The sequence below is a fragment of the Festucalex cinctus genome, chromosome 1 (assembly GCF_051991245.1).
Source record: "Festucalex cinctus isolate MCC-2025b chromosome 1, RoL_Fcin_1.0, whole genome shotgun sequence".
NCBI classification, from domain to species: domain Eukaryota; kingdom Metazoa; phylum Chordata; class Actinopteri; order Syngnathiformes; family Syngnathidae; genus Festucalex; species Festucalex cinctus.
Window position 1 is genome coordinate 1,536,921 of NC_135411.1, and position 16,295 is coordinate 1,553,215.

Consider the following 16,295-nt stretch of genomic DNA (forward strand, 5'->3'; position numbering starts at 1 on the left):
CCCGATAGGACTCCTTCTTCAGCTTGACAGCATCCCTGACCACTGGTGGTTCGAGGATTGTCGCCGCGACAGGCACCGACCACCTTACGGCCGCATCTCCGATCGGCCGCCTCAACAATGGAGCCTCTTCGGGCTATGCCCGGCGCTCCCCATCTCCAGAGGTGGGTGCGTGTAAATATACACAAACATACACACATACTTAGTGTCAAGGTGTGGGGGTGTTGGAGGCAGGACCCAAATGCAGGGGGCAACAAAAACAGGGCAAGGCAGGGATGCAAGTAAAAAAGGGGATTTAATTAACTAAAAATGTAAACAAGGGACTATGGAAAAAATTAACAAGATCAAAAACAAACACATGGCATGGCATGGCATGGCAAACAGGGACATGAACATGAACAGGCACAATGACTCCCCCAAGAACCGAACGGAAAACAGGTGACTAAATACACACAGGCTAATTGACAATGACTAGACACAGCTGGGCAAGACAAGTGGCAAGGGAAGCTGATTGGTGGATACACTGGGAAGGGAAGAAACACTCAGGTGGACGTGGTTTGACATGACGGGACAAGGGAAGAGACAAGGAACACATGACAAACAACCAAAAACACCAAAAGAAAAGAAAATCCCACCCCCCACAAAACATGACAGAACCCACCCCTCAAGGGACGGCTTCCAGACGTCCCACCAACATAAAAAGTCCAAAAACAAGGGCGGGCGGAAGGGGGCACGGAGGTGGGAACACGGCCCACCCATCCGTCCCAGACAAAAGGCAGTTCAGGAGGGCGTCCATGACGCCAGACGAGAGTCCCGTTCAGGAGGGCGTCCTCGAAGCCCGAAGAGAGAGTCCCAGCGGGGCCAGTCAGGAGGGCGTCCTTGACGCCCGATGAGAGGTGAAGGCAGCCTGCAGGGCTTGCGCCGCCGGAACTTTGGGCGGCGCCTGGCGAGGTTCCGGAACTTTGGGCGGCGCCTGGCGAGGTTCCGGGACTTTGGGCGGCGAGATTAATCTTACAGTTGCACAATAATAAATACAATAAAAAAACAATTAATTAAATTAAATAAAGTGCAGTGAACACTGAACAGTTTCTGAGTGGTTCTTTTCTCCAACCCGCGTTTCATTCCTTCTGATTGGATTGTGTGAATTTTCGTCACTGTATTGTTTTCATTTTCCTTTTAGTCATTGATGAAAGTGTCAGTCAATTTTAGTTATCATGTCAATGAATGGCTTCTATTTTAGTTTTTGTTTAATTTTGATCTGAAAGAAAAATTTCATGATGAAAATTATTCGTTGACGAAATTAGCACTGCTCACATGCTGGCAGCACAGGATGACGCGGCACACGGACTATTTTGACCAGGTCACGAACCCCTCGTCAAATCATAATTTTTCGGCAACGTCCTCCGATGAGGAATACTAACGGTTTTTATTTGTGTAAAAGAAGGATAATCAGACACATTCACGAGCGGGATGTCAGCCAGGTTCGCGGAGGGGAACACGGACTGTGTTTCATAACCGCTTATAACTGTTTAATTTCATTAATTCTACTAAATTAAGCGTACCCGTTTCATTCTATTTTCATGTGTCGTCTCGTGCGCAGTTCGCACATATCCCCAAATAAACTCAACACTGATTGACGAAATGGAATTGATTGTCATTGATTGTCCTCAATCCAAAATACTGCTGCTCGTTACTGGTGCCCGTAAGAGGGAGCACATAACCCCAATCCTGGCCTCTCTTCATTGTCTGCCTGTAAAATTTAGAGTCCACTTTAAGATTCTTTAATTTTGTTTTTAAATCTCTCAATGGTCTTGCGCCACCTTATCTCACTGAGCTCTTGCAGCCCTACGCACATGCTCGGTGCCTCAGGTCAGCAGACCAAACTCAATTGGAGGTACCGAGGGCAAAGCGGAGGCTTAGAGGAGATCGAGCCTTTGCTGTTGCCGCCGGTCCCTCCATTTGGAACGACCGTGCACAAAATATTAGGCAGTCCCCCTCTTTATCCTCTTTTAAAACACATCTGTATTCTTTGGCTTTTGGCGCACCATGAAACTGAACATTGTTTTTGGTGTTTTGATGTTTATTCTACTTATTTATCGATGTATTTATTTATTTATTCACTTGTCTATTATCAATTTACTGATGTAAAATGTATTTACTTGTTTAAAAAACAAACAAACAAAAAAAAAAACTTGTACACGCACTTCAAAATGTTTGCTTTGTTCTTGTTTTGTTACCTTATTTTTGACTGCACAACCGATTTATATTTCATGTGCAGCACTTTGTATACAGCAATGCCTGTTTTAAGACGCTTTATAAATAAACAAAGTTGAGTTCATGAATGCTACAGTGGCAACTAGCGATAATTTCGTCGACAAAAAATTGTCATGATTTTTGTGGCAAACTTTTTTTTCAGACAAAAATTAAACAAAAACTAAAATCGAAGCCATTCATTGAGACGATAACTATAACTAAAATCGACTGACAATTTTGTCAATGGCTAAAACGAAAATGAAAACAACACAGTGACGAAAATTCACACAATCCAATCAGAATGAATGAAACGTGAGTTGGAGAAAAGAACCACTCAGAAACTGTTCAGTGTTCACTGCACTTTGTTCAATGTTCAAACATGGTCACATTCATTGCGCAGCTGTAAGATTAATCTCAAGCAATTTAATTGTGCACTTTTTTTTTTTATTCAGGTGAAAACTAAGTCTTATTATTGTCAGTTAAACACGTTTCATTGAAACAATAAAGACACCATTGTGTGAAATGTGTCTTGCGTGTTAAACTACAGTTACAAATAGGTGTAAATTGAAATTTCTTGTCAAAATTAACAGTGGTTGCAACAGCAGTTGAATGTAATAATGCCGTAATCATGACAAAAAGATTAATGTGGTAATATTGTAAAAAAAAATGTATGTGGGGAAACACCGTTTTAATAAAATAATATCCTGGACCTTAAAGTGTTCTTTAAATCGCACACGTCTGTTACAGACATTGGTATGACTGTCTGATGACTGGATAACCGTCCCCTGTCCGGAATAAAGTTGAATTGAACAGCGCTGAAATTTCTTCACGCTTTATAGTATTTATAGTTGTGCTTCAGAAAGGGAGTAGTAATAACAAGTGTACAAACCCAACGCGACTTATCACTAAAAGGAAGAATTTTGCTGACCAAAGCTGAAGGATTATCCCGCCTCATATATGCTGCTCTGTCTCTTGATGTCAACAAAAAGATTTTGAGTGTTTTAGACAAAATGCTTTTTAATTTTGTTTGGAAAAATAAAACTCATTACATTAGAAAGTCTGTAATGATGAACTCCTATAATAGAGGTGGCCTTAATTTTTGGGATTTTCGAACTCGAAATAATACCTTCAAAATAAACTGGTTAAAACAATTCTTAAGGAACCCATTTTCAATCTGGAATTTGATCCCAAATTTTGTTTTTTCGCAGCTTGGAGGCCTCAAATTTCTTTTGTTTTGCAACTACAGCATTCCAAAACTTCCCATTAAATTGTCTAATTTCCATAAGCAGATGCTTCTTTCCTGGTCTTTGATTTATAATCATAACTTCTCACCCCATAGATATTATTTATGGAATAATGCAGATATTATACATAAACGTAAATCCTTATTTGATCCGATTTGGTTCTCTCATAATATTCTTTTGGTTGGTCAAATGTTTAATTCAAATGGCTTGTTTTTGACTTACCAGGAATTTGTTTCAAAGTATAATATTACGATTTCTGTCTCTGACTTTAATGCTGTTGTAAATGCAATTCCTACTGGTGTTATTACCTTGTTTAAAGGTTTAGTTGGTTACAACTTCAACCTAACTCTGTCTGTTGATCCAACCAAAACAGAAATTGGTGCGATTTGTTTTTCCCATAAACGAAATAATAATTGCAATGTACGAAAGTTGTTCCAGAAAGATGTCGCTTCTGTACCTTATGTTGTGTTTTATTGGAATAATCTTGTTAATAACCTTGACTGGACCAAAATTTGGAATTTGGCTTCCAAATATTTGATCAATAACAAAGTGAAAGAAGTATCTTTTAAAATAATTCATAGATGTTATACATGCAAAGTTTTTCTACAGCGGATGAAGAAAAAATATTAACACCGACTGCTCTTTTTGTGAAAATTCTCCTAAGGATTTATTTCATTTGTTTTGGGATTGCCCGTTTTCCAAAACGTTATGGAAAGATATCTATAATTCTGTTTTCATTATTGTAGAACCACAACTTTCTCTTTGTTTTGAAAATACTGTTTGGCTTCAATAATTATCCATCTAGATCTCAAGACGCTTTTCATATAATTAATTTTGTTCTCATATTGGCAAAATGGCACATACACAAATGTCGATACATTAAGCAGAGACCTCGTTTGTTCATGTTAGAAAATGAAGTCAAACAATATATTAAGTCTATTGGTCATTCCACAAATAAGAAAGCAAGCAAAACCCTATATTTATGTGAACTGTACAATTTATTTTTGTAGTTTATTTTCATATGCATTTGTCTCCCCCTGGCTGTTGTATTTTATATTACTGTTCTTCCAATAAAAAGAAAAAAGAAAAAAAAAAAAGTGTACAAACCTGCTGCGTGTAGCACAATTCGAGGCTGCTCGCAAACATCGTCCAGCGGTTGAAAATGTTGCTCGTTCTCTTCTTTGACTCCAAAGAGTTCCTCCTCGTACTTTGGTGTCGTTCTCGCCGACATTTTGGCACAATAATGCCAACAAAGTCACACTCGGTCTTTTCCTGACCACGTGTTATGTGCTTCTCTTTGTTAGCGGCTAGCAAGCTAAGCTAAGCTCAGCTAAACTAAACTAAGCTAAACTAAGCTAAGCTAAGCTAACTAGACTGAGAGCACTGAGCTGGATAGCCGACAGCCCACACAGTACAGAAGACCTGCGGAAGTGCGGCGGAAGTTAAGTCAGGCAGGACACGCCCCCGCTGCCTTATGATTGGTTGCTGGAAACTGTGCGGAGGCTTCAAAGCAAGCATTGTCATCAAGGCATCGACAGATGCCGCCATTTTTTTATATATTTTTTGCTGCAGTTCGAAAGTTTCATTCCCTTTTTCAATGTTTTGTTCCCGATATAATTGTAAAGTTTTAAATGGCACCAGTTTATTAAAGTGGATGTGCAGTTTAAAAATTCGCCATCAAAGTTGAACAAGCATTTTGAGGTAAACTGAAAGTTTATTATCTGGGATGAGATTTAAACCACCAAATGTTATGAGTTTAATTACTGGTCTTAGTTAGTAGTAAATGTTTGGGACAGTATCTGATGATATATTATTGATATGTACAATATTTATTTGTACTGCAAGTAATACAAAAGACTTTTGGCCAGTTTTTCTCATCTGTGGCTCTCACACTTTCCTTCAGCAAAGTTTTGACGCAACACTTACCTTCCAATAAAGGTAAAATGTTCCTGATGACTGATGATGACAAGCCATTGAAGTCAAGGAGGCGGACCTCAGAGCCAAGGAGTAAGTTGAGGGCAGGTACCAACTGACTCCTTATTTGTAGGGAGGGCACTAATGCTGATTGGCTAGGGATGTAAGGTATTGCCACACACCTCCCACCAGGGGGAGCATCATCTCATCAGCGCCACACTCAGAAGTACAAATGCAATTGCATTGTACTGTCGCTTCTCTTAATGTGATCATTTTTGTCGGAACGCCGCCTGTGAGTCGCAGCAGTGGCCGGAAACGGAGCTGGTGTGTGAAGCCCGGAAGTCCAGGTGGCATCTACTCCATTTGATTTGTATTTTGATTTCAAAATGTGATGAAAGGTTGTTTGACGACAAGAACAATTTGCCTGCAGAGGCAAAAGTGCCACATGAACAGAAATTATATTCAATCAAAACCAGGTATGGACACAATTTTGTTCTGATGTCATCTGAATATTGTATGCTAATCATGTCAAAATTGTTACATAGAAAGATAAAATGTGCAAAATGCACTAGCAGATGGCGTGTTAGCTAGCACGGAGCTGTGGTGGTTGAGTTAGCAACAAAGAGTAGGACATTTGCGTCAATCATTTCAGTGATAACACTGTTCAACAAAAAATTTTAATCGCAGATGGCTTTGTGTGTCTGAACGTATTGTCGACGCTTATTTGGGGAAAATTGCAAGGTGGCTTTATTTCTATTTCATACACAAGGCAACTCAATGTGCTTCACACAAGCAAATACACAACACCTACAAACATCAACAAACAACCATTAACAAAATTCAGAAGCAAACAAAAATAACTTCCTAAATTACGTACAAAAAAAACATACATTGATATTTAAACACATTAACAGCAAACATTTAATATTTACAGGTTGAGTAGTTTTGAAAGCATTACATTTACACTTTTAAGATGCACTGACACTTTTGCAGCACACCAGTCTCACTTCCCTTCGTTTTTTGAAGCTTCAAAGATGGCTGCCATTCTCACCAGCACACTCGTGTCTCTCAGCAAGCTTTTTACAAGAGAATCTTTTAGTACAAACACTGCAACTGAATGGTTCCTTCCCACTAGGGGTGTTAAAAAAAATCGATTCGGCAATATATCGCGATATTACAGGACGCAATTCTCGAATCGATTCAATAGGTGGCAGAATTGATTTTTAAATATCAATTTTTGATGGGAAAATATTCAACAAAACGTCTTATAGTTAGAGTTCACACCGTAAACATGGAAAAATGTTTACTAAGTGGCTCAGAGTTATAAGGTTGAAGTTTCAGATAAATAATACATCCATCCATTTTTTTGACCGCTTATTCCTCACAAGGGCCGCGGGGGGTGCTGGCGCCTATCTCAGCTGGCTCTGGGCAGAAGGCGGGGGACACCCTGGACTGGTTGCCAGCCAATCGCAGGGCACACAGAGACGAACAACCATCCACACTCACAAGCACACCTGGGGACAATTCGGAGCGCCCAATTAACCTGCCATGCATGTCTTTGGAAAGTGGGAGGAGACCGGAGTACCCGGAGAAGACCCACGCGAGCACGGGGAGAACATGCAAACTCCACAAAGCAAGGCCGGAGCCCGGACTCGAACCAGAGTCCTCAGAACTGGGAGGCGGACGTGCTAACCACTCACTCACCGTGCCGCCTATAAATAATACATTTTCAGACAAATCTTACAGTGTACAAGATTACTGATTAGTATTTTCTAAATTTGAGTAAAAAAAAATAAATCGCAGCAATCGACAAACAAATCCGTATCGGGATTAATCGGTATCGAATCGAATCGTGACACGAATCGAATCGTCAGGTACGAGGCAATTCACACCCCTACTTCCCACCATGTATTCTTGTGTGCTTTCTTAAATTTGACATGGAAGAGAAGCTTTTTCCACAATCTGAGCAGGAATATGGTTTCTCTCCAGTGTGTGTTTTTGCATGTGCTGTTAAAGAATTGGTGGAAGCGAAGCTTTTCACACATTTTGTGCATGAATATGGTTTCTGTCCCGTGTGTGTGTTCTTATGTGGCTTCTTAATTCAGACTTGGCAGGGAAGCTTTTGCCACAGGCTGAGCAAGAAAAAGGTTTTTCCCCAATGTGTGTTCTTGAATGTAATGTTAAATGTGACTTCTGAGAGAAGCTTTTGCCACAGTGGGTACAAGCAAAAAGTTTTTTTCCAGTGTGTCTTCTTGTATGTATCATTAAGTCTGACTTCAAAGAGAAGCTTTTACCACAGTCTGAGCAAGAAAAAGGTTTCTCGCCACTATGGATTCTTGTATGCGTTGTTAAAGCTGAATTCTGAGAGAAGCTTTTGCCACAATCTAAACAAGAAAAAGGTTTTTCCCTAGTGTGTGTTCTTGTATGTGTTGTTAAATCTGACTTCCGAAAGAAGTTTTTGCCACAATCTAAACAAGAAAAAGGTTTTTCCCCAGTGTGTGTTCTTGAATGTAATGTTAAATCTGACTTCCGAGAGAAGCTTTTGCCACAATCTAAACAAGAAAAAGGTTTTTCCCGAGTGTGTCTTCTTGTATGTTTTGTTAAATCTGACTTGTCAGAGAAGCTTTTGCCACAATCTAAACAAGAAAAGGGTTTTTCCCCAGTGTGTCTTCTTGTATGTGTTGTTAAATCTGACTTCCGAAAGAAGTTTTTGCCACAATCTAAACAAGAAAAAGGTTTTTCCCCAGTGTGTCTTCTTGTATGTGTTGTTAAAGCTGACTTCTGAGAGAAGCTTTTGCCACAGTCTGAGCAAGCAAAAGGTTTCTCGCCACTATGGATTCTTGTATGTGTTGTTAAAGCTGACTTCTGAGAGAAGCTTTTGCCACAATCTAAACAAGAAAAAGGTTTTTCCCCATTGTGTCTTCTTGTATGTGTTGTTAAAGCTGACTTCTGAGAGAAGCTTTTGCCACAGTCTGAGCAAGAAAAAGGTTTCTCGGCACTATGGATTCTTGTATGTGTTGTTAAAGCTGACTTCTGAGAGAAGCTTTTGCCACAATCTAAACAAGAAAAAGGTTTTTCCCCAGTGTGTCTTCTTGTATGTTTTGTTAAATTTGACTTCAAAGAGAAGCTTTTGCCACAATCTGAGCAAGAAAAAGGTTTTTCCCCATTGTGTCTTCTTGTATGTGTTGTTAAAGCTGACTTCTGAGAGAAGCTTTTGCCACAGTCGGAGCAAGAAAAAGGTTTCTCGCCACTATGGATTCTTGTATGTGTTGTTAAAGCTGACTTCTGAGAGAAGCTTTTGCCACAATCTAAACAAGAAAAAGGTTTTTCCCCAGTGTGTCTTCTTGTATGTTTTGTTAAATTTGACTTCAAAGAGAAGCTTTTGCCACAATCTGAGCAAGAAAAAGGTTTTTCCCCAGTCTGTCTTCTCAAGTGAATTTTCAAACTTCCTTTTGAACTCAGTGTTTTCCCACAATGAGAACATTCGCAGGATTTGTCGTCAGTGTGACACGACCTGTCACCATCAGCGCGTTCATCAATACCATCCAGATTATCATCATTGTCATCATCATCATGAGAAGAAAGGGACCTTATGTCATCACTTTTTGCTTGTGATGATCCCCAGTGGTCTGCATCACTTTCTGGAATCATGTTTTGAGGATTTAAGATCCTTTTTGGAGGCTCCGCCCCTCTGCCCTCCTCACTCTCACCCTTGACTTCATCTTCACTCTTTAAAGGGGCGAAGGTCATTGGTGACTTGGTGACGTCATCCTCAACCTCCTCCTCTTTGACACGAACGGGCTTTTCTTCCTCTTCGATGTAAGGATGTTCTTCCTCCTCTTTAACATTCGGAGGCTTCATGTCCTCTTGGTCAGGACGAAGATATTTCTCAGCGACGTCTGCAGGACACAAGAAGACAAACACACATTTGGGTTGGTCAAGTCAAATTTCAAGCGTGAGATGATGTGCATTATTGTTTCTACAGTGCACCTCGACTTGGGGCCACCGCACACTCGGATTGGCCCATTCCAAAAAAACAAAAAGAAAAAGGAAAAAGAAAATATTGGCCTTGTTAAAAATCTGACAGCCGATATAAGGTCAAATCTAAAACCATTTTAATCTCTATTGATTGAAGTCGACTAAATTGAGTTGAGTTGATATTATCCATCCGCATACATTTCAACTTTTACATAGAAAATTAAAACACCTATTTGTAACCATAGTTAGGCTGGAAGACCCCTACTTCCACATGATTCATCCCATTCTCATCTTTCCAATTTAAACATATTCCAAGAAGTGGCATCAAATCAACAGGAAGCAACATGATTTCAACAGGAAGTGACCTGATTTCAATAGGAAGTGACCCGGAAATGGCATAAAATGAACAGGAAGTGACCTAGAAGTGGCTTCAAATTAACAGGAAGTGACACAATTTCAACAGGCAGTGACCTGATTTCAATAGGAAGTGACCTGTTGATTTGAACAGGAAGTTACCCAGAAATGGCCAAAAATCAAAAGGAAGTGACCTGATTTCAACAGGAAGTGACCAGGAAATGGCCTAAAATCAACAGAAAGTGACCCAGAAGTGGCATCAAATCAACAGGAAGCAACACGATTTCAACAGGAAGTGACCTGATTTCAATAGGAAGTGACCCGGAAATGGCATAAAATGAACAGGAAATGACTCAGAAGTGGCTTTAAATCAACGGGAAGAGACACAATTTCAACAGGAAGTGACACAATTTCAACAGAAAGTGACCTGATTTCAATAGGAAGTGACCTGAAATCAACAGGAACTGACTTGTTTTCAACAGGAAGTGACCCGGAAGTGACCTGTTTCAATAGGAAGTGACCTGGAAGTGACTTAGAATCAACAGGAAGTGGCCCGATTTCAACAGGAAGTGACCTATCAATAGGAAGTAGCCCAATTTCAACAGGAAGTGGCCCGATTTCAACAGGAAGTGACCTATCAATAGGAAGTAGCCCAATTTCAACAGGAAGTGGCCCGATTTCAACAGGAAGTGACTTATCAATAGGACGTAGTCCAATTTCAACAGGAAGTGACCTAATTTCAACAGAAAGTGACCGTTACTCCATTGCTTACTCCAGTCCTCAATCTTTTCTCCATTGCTGATTCAATTTGTCACTCCTTACACCATTGCTACTCGATTCTACGCTCCTTACTTCATTGCTCACTTAATTCTTCTCTCTTGACTCCATTGCTTCCTCAATTACTTGCTCCTTCCTACATTGCTCACTCGACTTCTTTCTTGTTGTCTTGTTAATTTGTTTCTTGCTAATTTATTTTTATTTGTGTGCTATTTTTCTTCCTTCAACTGCTTCTATATTTCTGTATAAATTCAAACCATTCCAAATTTAGCATGTTCAGGTCATTACAGGTCACTGTATAGCATTCCAGGTCATTCAATATTCTTCCTAATCATTCCACAGGTTTTTATTCACCCTTACTGCATTCACCCGCAATTTCTCCAGAAATTGCATTTTCTAATATCACTTAGTTTTCATTTAAATAAAAAGTGCATAATTGCTTGAGATTAATCTTATAGCTGCACAATGAAATAAATAATATGAAATAAATTCACGAAATTACATTAAACAAAGTGCAGTGGCACTGAACAGTGTCTGAGTGGTCCTTTTCTCCAACACACGTTTCCTTCCTTCTGGTTGGATTGTGTGAATTTTCGTCACTGTGTTGTTTTCGAAATTCGTTTTTGTCATTGAGAAAATTGTCAATCAATTTAATTATAGTCTATTAGTGTTGTTCCGATACCGATACTGGTCTCGGGAGAGGCCCAGAGTACTAACAAGTAACATGCCGATACCATTATTTCTGACACTAATATTGGACATTTGGTCCAACATTTTGTTTCTTGCGTGTGCACGACATTCACTGATGTGTGACATGTTCACTGCATGCCGAGCCAAGATATCCTATTGGCCCTTGAATGTTCTGAACCAATGGCAGGGCAGTTTTTTCAATTTTCATGTTGGAAAAAAACCCATTGGTATCGGTACGGTACCAGCATCGATACGAAAAAACTGGGTATTGGAATCGGGGACCAAAAAAAAAGGGTATCGCAACAACACTAGTCTCAATGAATGGCTTCTACTTTAGTTTAGAATTTTCGCCTGAAAAAAAAATGTTCGTAACAAATAAAATTTTGTCGAAATTATTACTGCTCACATGCTGGAAGCACAGGATGACGTGGCACACGGACTATTTTAACCAGGTCAAGAACCCCTCGTCAAATCATAATGGTTCGGCAACGATCTCCAACGAGGAATACTAACTTTTTGTATTCGTGTAAAAGACGGATAATCAGACGCATTCACGAGCGGGACGTCAACCAGGTTCCCGGAGGGGAACACGGAGTCGACTGTGTTTCGTAACCGCTTATAACCGTTGAATTTAACTCATTAATTTACCTAAATTAAGCGCAACCGCTTCATTCCATTTTCACGTGTCGTCTTGTGCGCAGTTCGCATATATGCCCAAATAAACTTGGCCCTGATTTGCAAAACGGAATCGATTGTCATTGACTCCCGTCTTCGTGAATGCTACAGTTGCAACCAGTGATATTTCTGTCGCCGAAAAATTTACATCATAATTTTCGTGACCAATTGTTTTTCCTGAGGAAAATTAAATGAAAACTAAAATAGAAGCCATTCGTTCAGACAATAACTATGATTAAAATTGACTGACAATTTCGTCAATGACTAAAATGAAAACAACACAGTCGTGAAAATTCACACAATCCAATCAGAATGAATGAGAAAAGAACCACTCAGAAAATGTTGTGTTCACTGCACTTTAACTCAACTCAACTTTATTTATAAAGCGCTCTAAGAACAGGCATTGCTGTATACAAAGTGCTGTACATAAACATAAATTGTGCAGCTGTAAGATTAATCTCAAGCAATTTAATTATGCACTTTTTCTTATTCAGGTGAAAAGTTACATTATTGTCAGTTGAACATGTTTCATTGAAACAAGAAAGACACCATTGTATGAAATGTGTCTTGCGTGTTAAACTAAAGTCACAAATAGGTGTGCTATAATTTTCTGCATAAAAGTTTAAACGTATGCTGAAGGAAAATAGACTAAACTGTGAATTTAGTCGACTAAAATTGGATCAAAACTAAAATACAATCAGAAGACTAAATTATGACTGAAACTTGTTAATTTTAGTCAAAAGACTAACTAAAACTAAATTAAAATTTCTTGTCAAAATTAACACTGGTTGCAACAGCAGTGGAATGTAATAATGCAGTAATCATGACAAAACTGTGACTGTTTTGTAAAAAAAAAAAAAATTATGTGGGAAACAGGGATATGTATACCGACAAAAATTTTTTTAATTTGCAGTATTGTACCACCGTTTTAATACAGTCTTATTGTGCACCTAAGTGTTCTTAAAATCGCACACGTCTTGTCAGATCCATTGGTATGACTGTCTCATGACTGTATAATCGGCCCCTGTCCGGAATCAACCAATCAAATCAATTTATTTCACTCTTTAAAATAACAGTTGAATTTAATTACTGTGTACAGTAATGAGGACTGCAGTGAATTTTTTTTAACGCTATATAGTAGTGCTAAGCATGGGAGAGTAATAAGAAGTGTACAAACCTGTTTTGTGTAGCACAATTCGAGGCTCCTCGCAAACGTCGTCCAGCGGTTGAAAATGTTGCTCGTCCTCTTCTTTTACTCCAAAGAGTTCCTCCTCGTACTTTGGTGTCGTTCTCGCCGACATTTTGGCACAATAATGCCAACAAAGTCACACTTGGTCTCTTCCTGACCACGTGTTGTGTGCTTCTCTTTGTTAGCGGCTAGCGAGCTAAGCTAAGCTAAGCTAAGCTAAGCTAACTTGGCCGAGAAGCATCAACGCGCACCGAGACGAGTTTAAACGCACGCCGACATTTAATAAACGGTGTCGCAGACCTTCAAAATGGTGATGGGAGTCCTGTGTGTTCAGTTCAACACCAAATAAGAAAGAATGAATTAGCAGAGGACGTCTGATGAAACGCGATGTGGCCGCCGGCCACGGCAGTGAGCACGTGAAGAAACGAACGGAGACGTGCGGCGGAAGTCAGGCAGGACACGCCCCCGCTGCGTTACGATTGGCTGCTGGAAATTGTCCGGGGGCTTCAGAGCAAGCATTGTCATCAAGTCATCGACAGATGTCGCCATTTTTGCTGCAGTTGGAATCGAAAGTCTCATTTCCTTTTTCAGTATTTTGGATCGATATAATTGTAAAGTTTAAATGCCCGTTTAAATTTGATTTATTAAAAAAATAAATTTAAAAAAAAAAAAAAAAAAAAAAACAAAAAAAAAAAAAGAGTTCCATTTTTTTGTGGTGAATGTGCAGTTTAAAAATTCGCCATCAAAGTTGAACAAGCATGTTGAGGTAAACTGAATGTTTATTATCAGGGATGAGATTTAATCACCAAATGTTCTGAGTTTAAAGGCCCAGTCTGCCGGTTTCACTCAGGAAAATGCACTTTTTAAATGCAGGATTGAAACAAACAAACTACTTGTCAATTTACAGATCTGGGCTTCTCTTAATTTCTGGGGGTGATTTTGTCCTATAAACCCCCACGCCGCAGCCCAACCCCACCTGTATTTTGCAAAAAAAAAAAAACAGTGTTAACACCCCTCCAGCCAATCACAGAGCAGGGGGGGGTGTCGCAAACGGGGCAGAGCGAAATAGTCGGCTGCGTGACGTCACTCCCGCGACAATTTGAAAGCACACACGGATTTTATTTTTCACTCACTCATTCACACGTTAGCTTCTGTGAGTGAGTGAGTGAGTGAAAAAAAAAATAATACGTGCATGCTGTCAAAATCCACGAGAGTGACGTCACGCAGCCGACAAATTCTCCCGGCATCTTTAAATTAACATTTTAACCTTGCCCTTTGTCTTTGTAAATACCTTAAAACCAAACTAAAATATATAAAAATGCAAAAAATAAATAAATCTTGAGCAATAGCGTTGTAAATTATTTACCAAGGAGCGTTAGAGGCGTGTCAACCACGACAGCCCCACAACATCCAGAGTCTTTAGGAACTACGGGCGGATCTCATCCACCCTCAGGGCCCTGCCACCGAGGAGATTTCCAACCACCTCAGTGACTTTGAACCCAGAGATGTTACGTATGGGGTATGGATGGACCCAAAAGTGGAGGAAACAGGCAGGAAGAGCAAGTGGAAGAACGATGTAAGGAACTTTATTGACTATGACGGGGAAGGACTGGATGAGACTGAAGGGAAGGGCACTGGGCTGGACGTGGACACAGATCATGGCGGAGACTTGGCGTGGCGTGATGCAGAGACTTGGCGTGGCCTGATGCAGAGACTTGGCGTGGCGTGAGGCAGAGACTTGGCGTGGCGTGAGGGAGAGACTTGGCGTGGCAAACTTGGAAGACTTGGCGTGGAAGACTTGGCGTGGAAGACTTGGCGTGGAAGACAGCAGACTTGGCGTGGAAGACTTAGCAGGGAAGACTTGGCGTAGAAGACTTGAACTTGGCAATAACAGACTTGGTGGACTTGGCCATAAGGACTTGGTAGACTTGGTAATAAAGACACCACGGTGACCAGACATGCAGACATTCAACCATCAAACATCAAACATCAAACAATGCTCCCACACCCGTGTGGGACAAACACCACTCCCTTATACAAACACTAATGACAATAACAGGACACACCTGGGAGACACAGCAGGGAGGGGGAACCAATCAGCAATACACACCAGGAAGGGAAGACACAAGCAGGTGGACCAGGTAAACCATAACGAGACTGGGGAAGAAGACAGGAACACCAGACAACCAACACTCACCAAAATAAAACAAAAACCCAAACCAACTGAAACGTGACAAGAGATAGGAGAGCCCACCTCAGATTCGCCAGACTGCTTCCTCAAAGGAAGACGTCTTGGTGCAATTGAGATCTTCGAAGTATTCCCCCCACCGACTCACGACGTCCCGAGTCGAAGTCAGCAGCACACCATCTCCATTATACACAGTGTTAATAGTGAACTGCTTTCCTCTCATGAGACACCGGATGGTGGACCAGAATTTCCTCAAAGCCGTCCGGAAGTCATTTTCCATGGCCTCACCGAACTCCTCCCATGTCCGAATTTTTGCCTCAGCAACCGCTGAAGCCGCGTTCCGCTTGGCCAGTCGGAAACTGTCAGCTGCCTCCGCTGACCACAGGCCAAAAAGGCCCGATAGGACTCCTTCTTCAGCTTGCCGGCATGCCTTACTACTGGTGGTTCGAGGATTGTCGCTGTGACAGGCACCGACTACCTTATGGCCGCAGCTCCGATCGGCTGCCTCAACAATGGAGGCGCGGAACATAGCCCCCTCGGAACGCTCTCCTCCCCCGGGACAAAGGAGAAGTTCTGCCAGAGGGAGAAACTCTTTCTGACAGGGGATTCCGCCAGACGTTCCCAGCAAACCCTCACAATACGTTTGGGTCCGCCAGGTTGGACCGGCATTTTCCCCCACCCTTGGAGCCAACACACTACCAGGTGGTGATATGTTGACAGCTCCGCCCTTCTCTTCACCTGAGTGTCCAAAACATGCGGCCACAAATCCAATGACACGACTACAAAGTCGATCATCGAACTGCAGCCGAGGGTGTCCTGGTGCCAAGTACACATATGGACACCCCTATATTTGAACATGGTGTTCGTTATGGACAATCAATCCGTGATGAGCACAGAAGTCCAATCGTAAAACACCACTCGGGTTCTGACCGGGAGGGCTGTTCCTCAAAATGACGTCGCTCCCTGTCTCACTGTCATTGCCCACATGAGCGTTGAAGTCCCCGGGGAAGCACTCTCCAGCACACCCTCTCGGGAC

At 41.1% G+C, this 16,295-nt stretch overlaps 1 long non-coding RNA gene and 1 pseudogene across 2 annotated transcripts; both read right to left on the minus strand.

Annotated features, from left to right (window-relative positions):
* Positions 1-273: 273 nt before the first annotated feature.
* LOC144012592 (uncharacterized) lies at positions 274-4,892 on the minus strand. Its single transcript, XR_013282147.1, has 2 exons — positions 4,602-4,892; positions 274-1,007 (listed from the first exon to the last, which is right to left on the minus strand). It is a non-coding gene; the product is annotated as an uncharacterized LOC144012592 (long non-coding RNA).
* Positions 4,893-6,250: 1,358 nt separating this feature from the next.
* LOC144010171 (uncharacterized) lies at positions 6,251-13,405 on the minus strand (annotated as a pseudogene). Its single transcript, XR_013281156.1, has 2 exons — positions 13,060-13,405; positions 6,251-9,307 (listed from the first exon to the last, which is right to left on the minus strand). The product of XR_013281156.1 is annotated as an uncharacterized LOC144010171 (transcript).
* Between the last annotated feature and the right edge of the window lie 2,890 nt (positions 13,406-16,295).